Source organism: Lolium perenne, chromosome 4 (assembly GCF_019359855.2).
Source record: "Lolium perenne isolate Kyuss_39 chromosome 4, Kyuss_2.0, whole genome shotgun sequence".
NCBI lineage: Eukaryota > Viridiplantae > Streptophyta > Magnoliopsida > Poales > Poaceae > Lolium > Lolium perenne.
The window spans coordinates 250,230,111-250,251,447 of NC_067247.2; positions in this window are offsets into that span (position 1 = coordinate 250,230,111).

The following is a 21,337-nucleotide window of genomic DNA, read 5'->3' on the forward strand; positions in this document are numbered from 1 at the left end:
CATCAACCAGCCATTTTTCCCCCATCCATGAGTGAGTAATTCCCCCGCTGTAGGCCGAAGGGGATGGTAGGGATTGGATGAGATTGGTCATGTAATAGCATAAGATTGTTAGGGCATAGTGCCTAGTGTTCGTAATTGGTACTTTGATGATATTGTTGCAACTTGTTATGCTTAATGCTTGTCACTAGGGCCCGAGTGCCATGATCTCAGATCTGAACATGTTATTGTTTCATCATGATATTCATTGTTTATGATCTTACCTGCAAGCTGTATACACATGTCGCTGTCCGGAACCAATGGCCCCGAAGTGACAGAAATCGGGACAACCGGAGGGGATGGTAGTGATGTGAGGATCACATGTGTTCACGGAGTGTTAATGCTTTGCTCCGGTACTCTATTAAAAGGAGTACCTTAATATCCAGTAGATTCCCTTGAGGCCCGGCTGCCACCGGCTGGTAGGACAAAAGATGTTGTGCAAGTTTCTCATTGCGAGCACGTACGACTATATATGGAACACATGCCTATTGATTGTTTTGTACTTGGACACCGTTTTATTATTATCTGCAAATGCCCTGCTATGATTGTTACATGAGTTTCTCTCATCCATGCAACGCCCGTTATCCGTCCCCGTGCCTACAGTATTTTAATCCTGATGTTTACTATAATCACTACTACTGTCTCTGTTACTCTGCTGCTGTTATTTCACTATCGCTATCGCTATAAAATCGTTATTATCGATAAACTCTTGCGAGCAAGTCTGTTTCCAGGTGCAGCTGAATTGAAAACTCCGCTGTTAAGGCTTTCAAGTATTCTTTGTCTCCCCTTGTGTCGAATCAATAAATTTGGGTTTACTTCCCTCGAAGACTGCCGCGATCCCCTATACTTGTGGGTTATCAAGACTGTTTTCTGGTGCCGTTGCCGGGGAGCATAGCTTTATTTGGAAGTTCACTTGGATTGATATTGTTCGCTGCAAATTCTCCATCATGGGTAAAACTCGCGATCCTAAAGTCGCCATATTACCATCCACTACAAGAAAAGGTACAACTCTGAGTACCTCTGCTACACTTGATTCACCATCTGTGATAAGTCAACTTGTTTCACCGCCGCGAGCTTCACTTGCTGGTACTTCTGCTGAATCTGAAAACTCTCATAATATTGATAATGTTTCTGCTGTGCTTGATGATAGTGGTTCGTTGGGATCCTTTCTAGATGCTACAATTGCTAGGTCTAGACAAATTGAAAATGCTGAAACTCCTAATGAAAATGCTACTACACCTGTTAATTCACCTGAACTTGATTATTCTAGTGATGATCCTGATGAGGATTATGTGGAGCTTAATGATGATTTTATTAATAGATGCAATGCTACTGCTGATGCCAGAAAAATTAAAAAGTTTCTCACACAATATACTGTTAGACATAAGTTATCTCCTGATCCTAAATTTGCCACATCTCCTATATGCATTAAGGATAAAGATTATGATTTTTCTCTTGATCTATCTCATATAGCTATTGTAGAGAAAGCACCCTTTTGTGGTACTGAAAAAGAAAGTGTTGTAGAACACATGATTGAACTTTCTTCTATGAGTAGCTTGTTTTCTGATGATGTCAAGATGCGTACTTACTTTGTCGCTAAAATTTTTCCTTTCTCATTAAAGGATGATGCTAAAACTTGGTATAATAATTTGCCTCCTGGTTCTATTAAAAGTCCAACTGAGCTGCGTGATGTTTTCTTTCGAAAATACTTTCCTGCTAGTGCTCAACATATTGCTTTACAAAAAATTTATAGATTTGACCAGGGAGATGAAGAGAAATTGCCTGAGGCGTGGGCAATATTTTGTTCTCTTATCAGAGTTCGACCTGGACATGATTTAGAAAAGAATGATCTACTTGATATATTTTATAGTGGACTAACCATTGAATCTAGAGCATATTTGGATAGTTGTGCTGGTTGTGTTTTCAGGAAAAGAACTCCGGACGAAGCTGAAGAATTATTGGCTAAAATAAGCCAGAATCATGATGATTGGAATACACCTGAACCAACTCCAACGCCAATATTGAAGAAGAGGGGTTTAATTGAATTGAATGATGAAGATATGAGGGAAGCCAAGAAGTCTCTCAAGGAGAAAGGTATTAAATCCGAAGATGTGAAGAATCTACCTCCCATAGAAGATATATGTGAGATAATTCCCCCTTCATCCATGATCGAGGTAAACTCCCTTCAACGCTTTACTAGGGAAGATATTCCATATTCAAAACCTCCTGCTCAATGCTTAGATGAGTTTGATAATTATATTGTTAAGCAAGAAAATTTTAATATGAGAGTAGAGAATCATCTAATGGAAAATTCTCAAGCTATTAGCAATTTGCATGATATTGTGGAGAGAACCTCCAATGATGTTAAGATGCTTGTTAAACATTTTCAAATGATTCAAACTCAAATTTCTCAACTCACTAAAGTGCAAAATGACTTGTTAAAAAATAATTCTAAAGAGAAACATGCTTATGAAGTAACAACTAGAGGTGGCGTCTCTACCCAGGATCCTCTATATCCTGAAGGGCATCCCAAAAGAATTGAACAAGATTCTCAGCTAATTGAACCTAGTGCTCCTTCTAAGAAAAAGAAAAAGAAGAAACATAAAAATGTTGTAGAATCCTCTGAACCTGTTAATGATCCTAATAGTATTTCTATTTCCGATGCTGAAACTGAAAGTGGTAATGAACATAATAATGATAATGATAATGATAAGAATGATGCTTCTGATAAAGAAGAGGTTGAAGATGAACCTGACAAGCATGATAAAAATAAAAAGTATACTAAAGAAGATTTTATTGCTAAGAAACATGGTAATGAAAGGGAACCTTGGGTGCAAAAGCAAATGCCTTTTCTTGCTAAGAAACTAAAATCAAAGGAAGAAGAACACTATAATAAATTTTGTGATTGGATGAAACCTTTATTCTTGCAAATCCCTTTGACTGATGCTATTAAATTGCCTCCTTATTCAAAGTATATGAAAGATATTGTTACTAACAAAAGGAAAATCCCCAATGAGGAAATTTCCACTATGCTTGCTAATTACTCTTTCAATGGCAAAGTTCCAAAGAAGTTGGGCAACCCAGGTATACCTACTATTCCTTGTTCTATTAAGAATAATTATGTTAAAACTGCTCTATGTGACTTGGGAGCCGGTGTTAGTGTTATGCCTTTTTCTCTTTATAAGAGACTTTACTTAGATAAGTTGATACCTACTGATATATCTTTGCAAATGGCTGACAAATCTACTGCTATTCCTGTTGGTATATGTGAGGATGTTCCTGTTCAAGTTACTAATAACTGCTTGATATTAACTGATTTTGTTGTGTTGGAAATGCCTGAAGATGATAATATGTCTATTATTCTTGGGAGATCTTTTCTTAACACCGCAGGGGCTGTTATTGATTGCAATAAAGGAAAGGTTACTTTCAATGTTGATGACAAGGAGCATACCGTCTATTTCCCCAAGAGGATTGATAAAGTATGTGGAGTTAATACTATTTCTAATGTGAGAACTATCAAAGTTGGAACTATCGATTGTCCTATATATGAGCCTAAAGAAGGATATCAAAGTCTTATGATTGGATCCATATCAATACAATTCAAGGTAACATGATTGATTTGAGGTTTATTTCTCTTTATGCTATGTAAAATTTATTTGGTGGCAAGACTTGATCAACCTTGTTAACAAATACTTTTTATATGCATAGAGGAGGTAAACAACATCTCTTTCTTCCTCCACTTGCTTTACTCGCTGTAGCACTTTTGTTTTGCAAAGTTCCTCAGTTAATTAGAGATTTCAAAAAATTTCCTGTCCAGTAATAATAAACTTAATACCCAGAAATATGCATTTTTCAAAGTTTTCAAAAATTCATAAAAATTATACCGTTGGTCCTATTTTTCGAAAATGCACCTGGGAGCACATGGGGATGACCAGAGGGCACCCCAGGGTGGCACCCCACAGGCCGGCGCGGCCAGCAAGGGGGGCGCGCCACCCCGTTGTGTGGGTCCCCCTTTGCCCCACTTTAGCATCTCTTCCTCCCAGACTCTTCTCTCTCCCGAAAAAATCGACACCAGTTTTCTCTCACTCGCGTTTTTGCTCAAGAGCTCAGGATTTTTCGATCTCTTTGCTCAGCCCAGATTTCTGTCTGAAATTTGGCACATTTGCTCTCCGGTATGTGACTCCTCCGATTATCCAAGTAGAATTTTGTTTGGTTGAGTATATCTTGAATATTTTGCTGCTGTAGGTAACATGTTTAGTGAGCTTGCATGCTTGTTCTAAGTTGTATAAACTAGTTTTGATGCATGATTAGTACTCTAGCAAGTTCCTATAGTAGTTCCCCTTGATTATATGTCACCAAATCAAATTTTATATTGTTTGTTGAAAAATTTCAGAAAATGGAGTGGAATAGATATCAACTAAACCAACAAGAATTGGAGGTGCAACAAGTCATGAGAGTGAACCGCGAAGAGGGAGTATACCCCTCTTACTACCCGTGCACAGATTTCATGTGAAGTGCAGGAATATTGGAAGATGTTCAGAATCTAATTTCTCGTGCAGGGTTGAATGATTTTGTTGACAGAGAACCATGCCAATATGCAAAATTGACTATGTTTGTTGTGCAGGATTTTAAGTTCAATTGGTCGCAATCTAACCCCATGGTTCAGTATAAGATTTATAATAAAACTGTCAACTTGCCATTCAATGATTTTTGTACATCAATTAGAGTACCGCAATGGGGATCATGCGAGAAGATAAGGGGATCGCCGCGAGAGCTTTTAAGCCTCTTTGAGATGATTTTTCATGGAAGGAGTTTCTCAGAGGATGGTGGTAAAATCACTAGCATTCAACTCCCAGCTATCCGCTACTTTGCTTATTTCATTACTAAATGCGTTCTTGCTAGAAAGAATGGTAGTAAACTATCTATCCAGGATTTAGCTTTTCTAGCTGCTGCACTGCAAGGTAGTAAGACTTATAATTTGGGGGCATTGATAGCTTATAGACTTGCTACCAACCGTGAGAAGGGCGGAATTTGTGGAGGTCTCATCGCCTCTCGTTTACTAGCTTTGCATGGTGTAGAACCTCACCATCTTGATATTCGACTTTCCATAGAAAGACTTGACATAGTCTCCATGATTAAACATGAATTTGTTTCTGATTCATCTAACTGGAGTAACCTGTCTTACAAGATAACATTTTACAAGAAGTCTTGGAGAACAACTAAGAAAACTGAAAAACTAGTAAGATTGCCTGCGCCTGTTCTATTTAACCTTGATTCCAGGGAGGATTGGTCAGTCACAGAAGGTGCACTGAAGGCACACATAGAGGGAGGAGGCCATCATGCAAGAGACAATATGGAGGAGGCCGAGGAACACCTCGACTTTTCATCCGATGCAGCAAGTTCTTTGCATCAACATTTTGGACATGTGGAGCCTCCGCGCCTTTCTTCTGCACAGGGACCTTACTATGACTACGCTATGCATAATCCACCGGCGAGGAACAGCGACCCACGATGGGATTGAACTCCACTTAGGCCAAAAGCCTAAGCTTGGGGGGGAGGTATACCGGCATCACTCATTCTTTGCATATTATGGTTGCTGGATACTTGTATATACTTGTTTAGTTTGTTCGAGTGGTTTTCTAATGAGAGGGAGATGATATTTGGGGAAGTGCTGCCTGAAAACAGATTCTGGACTGTTACCGAAAACATTCTCAAAAATAGCCAGAATGGTATTTTGCGAAGCCAATTTTTGTGCATGTTCCCCAGGTTGTTTTCTAACTTTCATTAGTTGAACACTTTTCGATTTGAGCAGTGGAAGAATTTCTTAAAAATCGAGTACTGTACTGCTGTCAAGTTTGACGAATTTCTGCTGCTTTGTGTTTATGTGACTTTTCTAGTTTGCCATTTCTTGTTTTTGCTTTGTTTCTTTCCTAAAACACAAAAAGACCAAAAATATTTCTGTTTTTTCTCTCCATCATTTGTTTACTTTGGTTTCTTGCATTTATTTTGCTTTATTTGCTATCGTTGGTTTGCTATAAGAAAATCCAAAAAGATTTTGCTTTGTTTGCTTGTTTCCTTTTGTTCTTGTTCTCAAATTCGAAAACACCAAAAATATTTGCTGTTCTTCTTTGGTTTGTAAAGTTCATCTTGAGTTCAATGGTCTTCGGTGGCTGGAGCGTGGTTTTCATTTCATATTATCCAAGCTACACAAGTGAAAGGCAATAATGACGATCTACGACAATTGGATTGTGGTGAGAGGCTGGTATGAACTCTATTTGTTTTCATTTTTTGTACATATACTCATCCATGTGAGCATGCTTAGTTGGTTCATGTGAGGAATATGTCATTTAATAAAGTCTAGTAGTTCATGATCTCTCATGTTTAGCTCCAATTTATTAATATGAGTAGCATGTCATGGATGTTTGCTTGCATTGTTTTATTCATAAGTAGGTATGACATTGTGGTATCCTCCTCTGAATAATTCATTTATATCGACTTGGCACATGCTCACGCATGCATATGACTGAACAAAAGTCAATTAAGCCTCGATGATTTACATTGCTTCAGAGTTCTTGTATCACTTTTGTGCCTCCGTTAATTTATTTTGCCGCAAGCATGATTATGACGATGGCTTGCTCTCTTGATTTGTCGCTCCCCAGTCTATTGCTAGCCTTCACTTGTACTGAGCGGGAACGCTGCTCGTGCTTCCAAACACCTGAAAACCAAGTTGTTCCAAAGTGTCCACCATAAATACCTATGTATGGCATTTCAAACCATTCCAAGTAAATTCTCATGCGCTACCTTTAAAACCTTCAAAATGCTTCTCAATTTGTGTTAATGTTTCATAGCTCATGAGGAAGTATGTGGTGTTTAACTTTCAACCTTGTCATTTACTCTTGACGGACTTTCATTATGGACTAGTGGCACATCCGCTTATCCGATAATTTTGCAAAAAGAGCTGGCAATGGGGTTCCCAGTCCCAAATTAATTAACCTAAATAGACACTCCTCCATGGTATGTGATTGTTGGACGGCACCCGAAGGATTCGGTTAGCCATGGCCTGTGTAAGCAAAGGTTGGGGGGAGTGTCATCATAATAAAACTAAAATAAAAAGGCACTCCTTCATGGTATGAGATTGTTGGCAGGCACCCGAGGATTCGGTTAGCCATGGTTTGTGAAAGAAAGGTTGGAAGGAGTGCCACATAAACATAAAAATAATTCATGGGAGCCGCTCTTGGAAGTCCGGTTGGCGAGGTAGTTGGTGTACCCATTACCATTCGTTGACAACAACAAACACCTCTCAAAATAATTTTACTCCTGTTTTAGAAATGAAAAGCTCTAGCGCATGTTAATCCCTGCTTCCCTCTGCGAAGGGTCAATCTTTTACTTTTATGTTGTGTCTCCATTCTTTCTTTGAGCACTATCTTGAGAGCACAACTGTCATTCTTAGTATAATATGATTGTCTCAAAATATGATTGATTGTGGTATAACTTTGATGCTTTTATCTTTGACAATCACTACTTCTAGTCTTTCTATGAACTTCAGAGATGCCTGGGCATTTATGTTTTGCTGATCAAATATGGGCAAGCGAGATACCACTTTATCATACTCTTTTATGAACATTGCAATCCTGCTTATAGACATGATTCATGATGCTTATTATTAATTGTTGGTACCTTTCCATGATTGACATAGCTATTAGATGATCTTATTTGCATGTATCTTATTATGAACTGCCTAAGTGTTAGCCATAGCATGAGAATATATACATCATATGAACAAATGTGTTCGTGAAAGTTCTTTTATCGCTCAGTTGTTAACTGAATTGCTTGAGGACAAGCAATAAGCTAAGCTTGGGGGGAGTTGATACGTCCAAAACGTATCTACTTTCCCGAACACTTTTGCTATTGTTTTGCCTCTAATTTGTGTATTTTGGATGCAACTAACACGGACTAACGCTGTTTTCAGCAGAACTGTTCTGGTGTCTCGTTTTTGTGCAAAAATCCAACTTTCAGGAAAATCCTCGGAATTTATGCAGAAGGTCCTATTTTCCCAGAATATTGGCGGAGCCAGAAGGGCAAGCCAGGTGGGGGCCCGAGGGCCCCACACACTAGGCCGGCGCGGCCCAGGAGGGGCCCGCGCGGCCCTAGTGTGTGGCGGCCTCGGTCGGCCCCCGACGCTCTCCTTCGTACTACTTATTGCCTTCGACCTAAAAACGCACGAGAAGAAGTCGAAGTCACCAGAAACCCTCCAGAACGCCGCCACATCGCGAAACTCCGTCTCGGGAGCCAGAAGTCTCCGTTCTGGCACTCCGTCGGGACGGGGAATTGGAGGAGATCATCGCCATCATCACCACCGACGCATCTCCATCAACCAGCCATTTTTCCCCCATCCATGAGTGAGTAATTCCCCCGCTGTAGGCCGAAGGGGATGGTAGGGATTGGATGAGATTGGTCATGTAATAGCATAAGATTGTTAGGGCATAGTGCCTAGTGTTCGTAATTGGTACTTTTATGATATTGTTGCAACTTGTTATGCTTAATGCTTGTCACTAGGGCCCGAGTGCCATGATCTCAGATCTGAACATTTTATTGTTTCATCATGATATTCATTGTTTATGATCTTACCTGCAAGCTGTATACACATGTCGCTGTCCGGAACCAATGGCCCCGAAGTGACAGAAATCGGGACAACCGGAGGGGATGGTAGTGATGTGAGGATCACATGTGTTCACGGAGTGTTAATGCTTTGCTCCGGTACTCTATTAAAAGGAGTACCTTAATATCCAGTAGATTCCCTTGAGGCCCGGCTGCCACCGGCTGGTAGGACAAAAGATGTTGTGCAAGTTTCTCATTGCGAGCACGTACGACTATATATGGAACACATGCCTATTGATTGCTTTGTACTTGGACACCATTTTATTATTATCTGCAAATGCCCTGCTATGATTGTTACATGAGTTTCTCTCATCCATGCAACGCCCGTTATCCGTCCCCGTGCCTACAGTATTTTAATCCTGCTGTTTACTATAATCACTACTGCTGTCTCTGTTATTCTGCTGCTGTTATTTCACTACTGCTACTGCTATAAAACTGTTACTACTGATAAACTCTTGCGAGCAAGTCTGTTTCCAGGTGCAGCTGAATTGACAACTCCGCTGTTAAGGCTTTCAAGTATTCTTTGTCTCCCCTTGTGTCGAATCAATAAATTTGGGTTTACTTCCCTCGAAGACTGTCGCGATCCCCTATACTTGTGGGTTATCAGTGGTACGTGCATCTTGCCAGTCCCAACGTTGATTTAAAAGTTTGCCTTGGTTCTTGTAGTAACATGTGCACGTTGGAAATTGAAGAAGCAAGGCAAACTCCAACATATATGAATGGTGAGAGAACATGTTAAATGTTATTCTAACAAAGGTCATGCTTGTTTAATTTCTTACCTGTGTAGTATTGTACATCACAAGCGTGAAATCAAAATATGTGCATCATCTCTATAAACCCTAAACACTTATAAATTTATATATCACTACAACAAAAAATCAGTCATGAGATTCAAAGGTTTGCCATTGTTTTCTTGTAGTACTTAATACAATGCTACCACACTTTTGGGAAGTGAGTGGAACTTGTACTCAAACACATGTGGTGCCGAAAACTATGCAGGGTTCTTCTAAAAGAGGATATACAAGTGTATATATATGCCACGTTCATTTGGTATTGTCATATATATATAGAGGTAGTATGTAAACCACAAATGATATGACTCAATAATCGTGCTTCGTTTCGAGCTTTTTTATATCGAGCCCCACCATAACTTTGGCATGTTCTGAAATTGATGTCGATCAATCTCATGACGCTCACCCTTGTTTTGTGCTAGCTAGTTGGACGAAGGGGCTCGTGTGGTTAGCCATTATATCTCTTGTACCATGGCTCCAGACATTCGGGTCACACACCCCTGTATTTTTTCAGTTATTTGTTTGATATGTACTTCATCTATCCACTGTTCAAATTTGCATTTAAGCAATTTAGCCCCCAAAAATGGTACATATATGGATTCACATTGAGATAATTCATGAAACTTTGGAAGTGGCCATCTCGTGTCATGTTTCCCCACAAATGAGAATTGGATTAATTGGTGGCAGACAAGAAAAAGCACATTTATGTGCGACAACCCAAAATGCACAAGTAAAAGCTCTTTTCTAAAACATTGGTATGGCATGTCTGCTATTTTCCCTAGCTATATAGAAAAAGATGAACAATCCATGCTTTTCGATTGCCGGTTTTGAACCACCTTTGGCTTAATTTCAAATTTAGGTCAAAATCATGGGGGGTGGTAGGGGACACGAGTGTGTTTCTTTTGGATGAAGCGCTTGTATTTGCAAGTTTTTTGGGGTCCCACAAATTTAGGGTAGCATCATGCCCACCACCATCCCTTCACGCGCGGAAAAAGTGTTAGGCGAGTAGTAAAATGGCATGACCAACAAGTTTCAAGTAAAATTTCGAATATATAACCAAAATGTACCAAGTGTTAGATGAGTTAACTTGGCTTCATGGAAAAAATAATGTCATGTAAATGAGTTAACTTGGCTTTCCTACCCTTGATTCCATATGAAACTTTGTACGGAGTTCTAATACAGTATAATGATCACCCGAATTATTACACCAACAGGTCTGTCACTTACGTGTGGTTCCCATGCGTGAGGTCCCATACTTAAGTGAGCACAAGTCACGGACAATTTTTTGCATATGTTGCAAAGGATAAAAGGTGGAAGAGGGATCACACGGAAGGAGAAGAAGAAGGGAGAGCAGACACGGCCTCGAAATGCTTCAACCTTTCCGGGAAGTGATGTTGACTGGCACGCAAGGTTTTTCAGTGCTGCAAACCTGCAGTGCGGCGATTTTGACAGAAATAACCCTTTTGGCAAAGAAAAGCACGGACTGACCCTCTGAGCAATCTATTTCACTGGACTAACCTTTTTGTGTGGCTCATTCTGTGTTTTTCTTCGCCAAAAGGGTTACTTTGTCAAAATCGCCCCTGCAGTGCAGGCTACGCGTCCGTCTAATATTCTTTTTTTTCAATGACAAAAGGGGGGAGAGAGAGAGAGTCTTGACGACGTGTCTTCACTTGACAAAGAAGATTGTTGGAAGTTTGCATACCTACCACACATGACTTGTGCTCACTAAAGTGTGGGACCTGCATGCATGGGACCCTGCAGCCCTCTTAGGGCAGACGTGTGTGATACGTCCAATTTGCATCACTATTTTATATCATAATTTGCTGTTATTCATTGATATATTTCATATTGGGACACAATACTTATGTTATTTCATCTATTTTGCATGTTTCATCATTATTGGAGGATCAAGCACCGGAGCCAGGATTCTGCTGGAAAAAGCACCGTCAGAACGCAATATTTCGGAAGATCAACTGTGGAAGGAAATTATACCAAAAATCCTATTTTTCAAGATGACGAAAGAAGCCAGAAGGAGGAGCCAGGAGGACCCAGGGTGGGCCCACACCCTAGGGCGGCGCGGCCCAAGGCCTGGCCGCGCCGCCATGTAGTGTGGGGGGCCCACAGCCCCTTTCGCCTCCTTTTCTTCGCGAAATCCTTCGTCCCGAAAACCTAAGCCACAGAGGGTACCTCGCGAAGAGTTACAGCCGCCTCTGCGGGGCGGAGAACACCAGAGAGAAAAGAGCTCTCTGGCGGGCAGGAATCCGCCGGGGAAATTCCCTCCGGGAGGGGGAAATCGACGCCATCGTCACCGTCATCGAGCTGGGCATCATCTCCATCACCATCATCATCATCTCCACCATCATCACCGCCGTCTCCACCGCTGGACACCGTCACCGCCGTAGCAATTTGGGTTTGATCTTGATTGTTTGATAGGGGAAACTCTCCCGGTATCGATCTCTACTTGTTGTTGATGCTATTGAGTGAAACCATTGAACCAAGTTTATGTTCAGATTGTTATTCATCATCATATCACCTCTGATCATGTTCCATATGATGTCTCGTGAGTAGTTCGTTTAGTTCTTGAGGACATGGGTGAAGTCTAAATGTTAGTAGTGAATTATGGTTGAGTAATATTCAATGGTATGATATTTAAGTTGTGGTGTTATTCTTCTAGTGGTGTCATGTGAACGTCGACTACATGACACTTCACCATTTATGGGCCTAGGGGAATGCATCTTGTACTCGTTTGCCGATTGCGGGGTTGCCGGAGTGACAGAAACCTAAACCCCCGTTGGTATATCGATGCAGGAGGGATAGCAGGATCTCAGAGTTTAAGGCTGTGGTTAGATTTATCTTAATTACTTTCTTGTAGTTGCGGATGCTTGCAAGGGGTATAATCACAAGTATGTATTAGTCCTAGGAAGGGCGGTACATTAGCATAGGTTCACCCACACAACACTTATCATAACAATGAAGATTATTTAGCCGTATGTAGCGAAAGCACTAGACTAAAATCCCGTGTGTCCTCGAGAACGTTTGGTCATTATAAGTAAACAAACCGGCTTGTCCTTTGTGCTAAAAAGGATTGGGCCACTCGCTGCAATTGTTACTCTCGCAATTTACTTACTCGTACTTTATTCGCTTGTTATATCAAAACCCCCTGAATACTTGTCTGTGAGCATTTACAGTGAATCCTTCATCGAAACTGCTTGTCAACACCTTCTGCTCCTCGTTGGGATCGACATTCTTACTTATCGAAAATACTATGATACACCCCCTATACTTGTGGGTCATCAAGACTATTTTCTGGCGCCGTTGCCGGGGAGTGAAGCGCTATTGGTAAGTGGAATTGGTAAGGAAAACCTTTACTGTTTGTGCTGATTTTATTTCTGCCTGCTGCTATAAGTCATTATGGAGAGATCTTCTCTTCAATTTTTATTTGGGAAATCTACTACTACTGCAACGGTAGTGGATGAGGCGCCAGGTGAGGAAGTGATACCATATAAAATACCTATGAAAATTATTGAACGTGTTATGGATAACCACTATGAAGGAGATGGAACTGTCCATCCTGGTGATCATTTACTGTTTTTGCATGAATTATGCGGGTTATTCAAATGTGCAGGTATTGCTATGGATGAAGTGAGGAAGAAACTATTCTCTCTATCGCTGTCTGGTAAGGCGGCGCATTGGTATAAATTACTGGATAATGGGGATTCTCTTGAATGGAATGATATTGTGCCCCGGTTTTATTCTAAGTTCTATCCTCCAAGTGAAATTCACAAGGATCGGAATCGCATATATAATTTTTGGCCTCATGATGGAGAGAGTATTGCCCAAGCTTGGGGGAGATTGAAGTCTTTAATGCTCAAATGCCCCATTCATGAGCTTCCTGGTAATGTTATTATTGATAATTTCTATGCAAGACTTTCTTTTCAAGACAAGACCTTGCTGGATACTTCTTGTTCTGGATCATTTACACGCAACAAAGAAGAGTTTAAAAGGGACCTTCTTGATCGAATCCAAGAAAATACTGAAGGTTGGGAGAACGACAAGGATAGAGAATCAGGTATAATTTATGATTATAAATGCATTGAAGCTTTTATGGATACTGATAAATTTCGTAATATGAGTGCTACATATGGTCTTGATTCTCAAGTTGCTGTAAATCTTTATAAAGCTTTTGCCTCTCATTATGAATTGCCTAAGAAGAATTTTGATAAGTATCATGAACCGTATAAAGATAAAATTGATTCATCTATTAATAAATACATTGTAGTTGAAACTGCTGATCATGTTATTCCTGAAGCTTATATTGAAAAAACTCCTTTCCCTGCTAAAATGAAGGAGTACTCTGTTATAAATAGTGTGGTTCATAAAAGTGAAAAGAAACCTGTAGAACCTGAAGAACAAATAAAAGTTGAACCTGCTGTTGCAATAGTTAAAGATCTTGTGACTGAAAATGTGGAGGATGGTCATATTATTTTCTGTGAAGATGCTTCTAATATTGTTTCACATCCTAATAAACCCAAACAAGCTAGTGTTCCTATGCTATCTGTTAGAATTGGTGATCATTGCTATTATGGATTATGTGATATTGGTGCAAGTGTTAGTGCTATTCCTTATGAGCTTTACACGGAGATTATGCACGAAATTGATTCTTGTGAACTTGAAGATATTGATGTGGTTATTCAGCTGGCTAATAGAGAAACTATTTCTCCAATTGGTATTGTTCGAGATGTGGAAGTTTTATGCGGTAAGATTAAATATCCTGCTGACTTTTTGGTACTTGGTTCTCATTGCTAGTGATTATTGTCCTATTATTTTTGGTAGACCTTTTCTAAATACTTGTGGAGCTATTATAGATTGCAAGAAAGAGAAAATTTTGACTAAATTTGCTGGTGAATCTTATGAGTTTAACTTCTCTAAATTTACTAAAACTCCTTATAAAGCTGATTTGCCTAGTAATGATTTTAAAATGGAGCAGTGTGCATCTATTGTTCTTGTTCCTAATAATCCTTTGCAGCAACATTTGGAGGATAGCGAGAGTGAAGTTTTTAGGAAAGAAAGAGATGAGCTTGAGGAAATTTTTCTCCGCCAACCTATTCTGAAGCACGATTTACCGGTGGAAGATCTGGGTACAACACCGCCACCAAAGGAAGATCCTGTTTTTGATTTAAAGCCTTTGCCTGATAATCTTAAATATGCTCATATTGATGATAAGAAAATATATCCTGTTATTATTAGTTCTAAGCTTTCAGAGTTTGAAGAAGAAAGGTTATTGGAAATATTGAAGAAGCACCGAGGAGCTATTGGCTATACTCTTGACGATTTGAAAGGGATTTCTCCTTCTATTTGCCAACATGCTATTAATATGGAAGATGATGCAAAGCCTGTTGTTGAACATCAGCGTCGTCTAATTCCGAAGATGAAGGAAGTGGTAAGGAATGAGGTATTAAGACTTCTTGAAGCTAGTATTATATATCCTATTGCTGATAGTAGATGGGTTAGTCCTGTGCATTGCGTTCCCAAGAAAGGAGGAATGACTGTTGTGCCTAATGATAATGATGAGCTCATCCCTCAAAGAGTAGTTGTAGGGTATAGAATGTGCATTGATTTTCGAAAAGTTAATAAAGTTACTAAGAAAGATCATTACCCTTTACCATTTATTGATCAAATGCTAGAAAGATTATCTAAAAATACTCATTTTTGTTTTCTTGATGGTTATTCTGGGTTTTCACAAATTGCTGTTAAAGCTAAAGATCAAGAGAAAACCACCTTTACTTGTCCCTACGGAACTTATGCTTATAGACGTATGCCTTTTGGTTTATGTAATGCTCCTGCTACTTTTCAAAGATGCATGTCTGCTATTTTTCATGGTTTTTGCGAGAGTATTGTAGAGGTATTCATGGATGATTTTTCCGTCTATGGGAATTCTTTTGATAGTTGCTTGCGAAACCTTGATAAAGTTTTGCAGAGATGTGAAGAAACTAACCTTGTTCTTAATTGGGAGAAATTCCACTTTATGGTTAATGAAGGAATTGTATTGGGACATAAAATTTCTGAGAGAGGTATTGAAGTTGATAGAGCTAAAGTTGAAGCAATTGAGAAGATGCCCTATCCTAGGGATGTTAAAGGTATTCGTAGTGTTCTTGGTCATGCTGGGTTTTATAGGAGGTTTATTAAAGATTTCTCCAAGATTTCAAAACCTCTTACTAATCTTCTTCAAAAAGATGTACCATTTGTTTTTGATGATGATTGTAAGGAAGCTTTTGAAACTCTAAAGAAAGCCTTAACAACTGCTCCTATAGTTGAACCTCCTGATTGGAACTTACCCTTTGAGATTATGTGTGATGCTAGTGATTTTGCTGTAGGCGCTGTTCTTGGACAGCGAGTAGATAAAAAACTGAATGTTATTCATTATGCTAGTAAAACTCTTGATGCTGCTCAACGAAATTATGCTACGACTGAAAAAGAATTATTAGCTATAGTTTTTGCTTGTGATAAATTTAGATCTTATATTGTTGATTCAAAAGTTACTATTCATACTGATCATGCTGCAATTAGATATCTTATGACAAAGAAAGATGCTAAGCCGAGACTTATTAGATGGGTACTTCTGTTGCAAGAATTTGATTTACATATTGTAGATAGGAAAGGTGCTGATAATCCTGTTGCTGATAATTTGTCTAGATTGGAAAATATTGCTTATGATCCTGTTCCTGTTAATGATAGTTTTCCAAATGAACAATTGGCTGTAATAAAGGTGAGCTCGCGAGACAGTCCTTGGTATGCTGATTATGCTAACTTTATTGTTTCCAAGTACTTGCCTCCAACCTTTTCAGCTCAGCAAAGGAGGAAATTCTTTTATGACTTGAGGCATTATTTCTGGGATGACCCACACTTATATAAAGAAGGAGTGGATGGTATTATGCGAAGATGTGTTCCCGAATATGAACAACAAGAGATATTGAGTAAATGTCATGGTAGTGCTTATGGAGGACATCACGCGGAGAAAGAACCGCGCAAAAGGTTCTACAATCAGGTTTTTATTGGCCAACTCTCTTCAAGGATGCGAGAAAGTTTATTTTATCTTGTGATGAATGCCAAAGGGTTGGTAATATCTCCAGACGTAATGAAATGCCAATGAATTATACTCTTGTTATTGAACCATTTGATTGTTGGGGATTTGACTTCATGGGACCTTTTCCGTCTTCAGAAGGTAACACTCATATACTTGTTGCTGTTGATTATGTTACTAAATGGGTGGAAGCTATACCTACAAAAAGTGCTGATGGTGAGACCTCTTTAAGAATGCTTTTAGATATTATTTTTCCTAGATTTGGAGTACCTAGATATATTATGACTGATGGCGGTTCTCATTTTATTCATGGAGGTTTTAGAAAAACTCTTGCTAAGTATGGTATTAATCATAGAATTGCTTCCGCTTATCATCCTCAAACTAGTGGTCAAGTAGAATTATCAAATAGAGAGATTAAATCTATTTTGGGAAAGACTGTTAATAAAACTAGAAAGAATTGGGCTAGTAAATTGAAGGATGCATTATGGGCTTATAGAACTGCTTATAAAAATCCCATGGGAATGTCACCTTATAAAATGGTTTATGGGAAAGCTTGTCATTTACCTTTAGAACTAGAGCACAAAGCTTATTGGGCTGTTAGAGAATTAAATAAAGATCCTAAACTTGCCGGTGATAAGAGGTTGTTGCAATTAAGTTCTCTAGATGAATGGAGAAGTGAAGCTTATGAAAATGCTAAACTCTTTAAAGAGAAAGTTAAAAAATGGCATGATAGAAGGATTATCAAAAGAGAATTTAATATTGGGGATAAAGTCCTATTGTATCGGTCTCGTCTCAGATTCTTTGCAGGGAAATTACTCTCGAAATGGGAAGGACCGTATGTTGTCGAGGAGGTGTATCGTTCAGGAGCAATCAAAATTAGCTCTCTCCAAGGCAATGCTACGCAAGTGGTGAATGGACAAAGACTCAAGCATTATATCTCGGGTGATTCTTATAATGTTGATGTTGATATTATTCAAGTGGAAACACCGGAGGCTTTCATCAAAGGGCAAATTGTGATCCGCCGTAACTCGACTTTGAATAGGTAACAGTACTGGTAATGAAAAGTATGCAATTTACTTTCCGAACAATATTTTCGCTGTTTTTGGAAAATACGAAAAATTACGAGTTCGAAACGGAGTGGAAAGGACGCACGAGGGGGCACCACCATAGGCCGGCGCGGCCAAGCCTGGGCCCGCGCCGCCCTATGGTTTGGCCGCCCCGTCGCCCCTTTCCGACTCTGGTTCGATCTGGTACTTTCCTTTTGTCGAGAAATTTTTTGCTATATAATCCCCCGGACCCCTAGAGGTCCGTATATCGTGTTCTCGACGTGTTTTGTTTCGAGCTGTTTCTGCCAGGATCTGTTTTCGGTCTAGAAGCACCACGGTCTCCAAGAACAAGGGCAAGGAGTTTCCGGATGAAGATGATCGAGATCTTGGGTGGAAAGAGGAAGACAAGGACGTCAAGGAAGAGGATGAAGAAGAGGTGGAGGAAGATTCGCGCACACACCCGCGTGCTACCATCGCAAGCATCAAGGTGGTGGAAGAGCGCAAGAATTCGCACTGGAGGAGCGGTTCCACGTCATTACCTAGCTCCGAAAACATCTCCATCAGGCATTCACCATCCCTTCCACAATCTAATTTTCAATAATCAAATTGAAGGGACTCCAAAGGCAGCACTGCCTAGCCAGTGGGATATAGATCGTTCTAACACTGCAGGAGAGAAGGAGCCTGAGGCTGAAGAGTGGGGAAATAACTCCAAGAGTTGGGACTCGCCGTCGGACAGACTCCTTAACCGCGTCGAGCACAATTCAGAGATGATTCGCAATCTCATATACAGGATTGATGAGCTTCAGGAGCTTATTGAGAAGCTTGTCAGGAATTCATCACCACCATCGCCAAAGGAGTAATTCCTCATCGGTATTGGCATCCCCTTGGTTTGTTCCAAGCTTGGGGGAGTGCCGCGGTATCACATTATCACTACCTTTTACTTTTATTGTCAAGTAGTGTCATATCATGAGTAGGGAAATTATCATATAAGATTGGGTTGCAGTTTGGAAGTATCTCTCCTTTAGTTGGTTGTCTATGTATCCCTTGGTGTGAGTTATCGTTATGGAATATTAATGAGAAGTCTTATCATTTACATATTGCACATCTTATTTTAGTTTGCAATCTCTACTATATGATTTACCTTGTCATTAGTATTGGTATCACTTTTGGAGCATTGAATAAATCTATTTGGTTTTGGCAAACTTAGCATTGGTCATAGCAACAACACTTTGAGGTTAAAGTAGAAAAGAGAAATACATGTAGATGTTTCATTGTCTTTCTTTCTTGTTAGCTCATAGCTTTTTATTCTAAAGTTAAAATTGTTTGTGCTTACAAGGAAGATGCATGATTGTTTCTATCACATGTATATTTGTTTGTTTCCCTCGACTCTTATGCTTGCTAATTAACCTTGCTAGCCAAAGACCTGTACCGAGAGGGAATACTTCTCGTGCATCCAAACCTTAGCCCAAACCTATGCCATTTGTGTCCACCATACCTACCTACTACATGGTATTTTCTGCCATTCCAAGTAAATACTTCATGTGCTACCTTTAAACAATTCAAAACCTAGTATCTCTTATTTGTGTCAATGTTTTATAGCTCATGAGGAAGTATGTGGTGTTTTATCTTTCAATCTTGTTGGGCAACTTTCACCAATGGACTAGTGGCTTCATCCGCTTATCCAATAATTTTGCAAAAAGAGCTGGCAATGGGATTCCCAGTCCCAAATTAATTAAACTAAATAGACACTCCTCCATGGTATGTGATTGATGGACGGCACCCGAAGGATTCGGTTAGCCATGGCTTGTGTAAGCAAAGGTTGGGGGGAGTGTCATCATCATAATAAAACTAAAATGAAAAGGCACTCCTTCATGGTATGAGATTGTTGGTAGGCACCCGAGGATTCGGTTAGCCATGGTTTGTGAAAGAAAAGGTTGGAAGGAGTGCCACACAAAATAAAAATAAAATGGGAGCCGCTCTTTGAAGGTTTGTCTGGCAAGGGGGTTAGAGTACTCGCTACCAGTCGTTGACAACAACAAACACCTCTCAAAATGTTACTTTTATTCTCTTTATATGATTGCAAAACTGAAAAAGCTCTAGCACATGATTTAATCCCTGCTTCCCTCTGCGAAGGGCCTGTCTTTTACTTTATGTTGAGTCAGTAAACCTATTTCCCTCCATCTCAAGCAAGCATTTGAGTAGTTGTGATCAAACCATTATATTGTGATTTGCTTCATCATGTCTTTTATTCTTCCTTGTTTAGTACAAGTTTTATCTGAATGAATATAGCTTTGCAAGTTATCAATGATCATGAAAAGACCATTATGATTGAGTATGCAAGTTGTGCATTATAAACTTTAACATGAGAGCGCTGCTCAATAAGATAAGTATAATCTGTTAATTGTTCTCTGACCAAGAACGAAGTTTGCCATCACCAATTATGATTTCTTATGCACCTTTATTTGTGATTACCTTATACTTGTTTCAAGTTGAGTTATAAGAGGTTGTTTACTATAATGTCTTGTGTGAATGAATATGATGCTTCTTGTCCGTATTTTATTTATCGACTCTTCACTCCATAAACATGTGGTCCTATTTATCGAGCTCAGTTTCGCTTGGGGACAAGCGAAGTCTAAGCTTGGGGGGAGTTGATACGTCCAATTTGCATCACTATTTTATATCATAATTTGCTGTTATTCATTGATATATTTCATATTGGGACACAATACTTATGTTATTTCATCTATTTTGCATGTTTCATCATTATTGGAGGATCAAGCACCGGAGCCAGGATTCTGCTTGAAAAAGCACCGTCAGAACGCAATATTTCGGAAGATCAACTGTGGAAGGAAATTATACCAAAAATCCTATTTTTCAAGATGACGAAAGAAGCCAGAAGGAGGAGCCAGGAGGACCCAGGGTGGGCCCACACCCTAGGACGGCGCGGCCCAAGGCCTGGCCGCGCCGCCATGTAGTGTGGGGGGCCCACAGCCCCTTTCGCCTCCTTTTCTTCGCGAAATCCTTCGTCCCGAAAACCTAAGCCACAGAGGGTACCTCGCGAAGAGTTACAGCCGCCTCTGCGGGGCGGAGAACACCAGAGAGAAAAGAGCTCTCCGGCGGGCAGGAATCCGCCGGGAAATTCCTCCTCGGGAGGGGAAATCGACGCCATCGTCACCGTCATCGAGCTGGACATCATCTCCATCACCATCATCATCATCTCCACCATCATCACCGCCGTCTCCACCGCTGGACACCGTCACCACCGTAGCAATTTGGGTTTGATCTTGATTGTTTGATAGGGGAAACTCTCCCGGTATCGATCTCTACTTGTTGTTGATGCTATTGAGTGAAACCATTGAACCAAGTTTATGTTCAGATTGTTATTCATCATCATATCACCTCTGATCATGTTCCATATGATGTCTCGTGAGTAGTTCGTTTAGTTCTTGAGGACATGGGTGAAGTCTAAATGTTAGTAGTGAATTATGGTTGAGTAATATTCAATGGTATGATATTTAAGTTGTGGTGTTATTCTTCTAGTGGTGTCATGTGAACGTCGACTACATGACACTTCACCATTTATGGGCCTAGGGGAATGCATCTTGTACTCGTTTGCCGATTGCGGGGTTGCCGGAGTGACAGAAACCTAAACCCCCGTTGGTATATCGATGCAGGAGGGATAGCAGGATCTCAGAGTTTAAGGCTGTGGTTAGATTATCTTAATT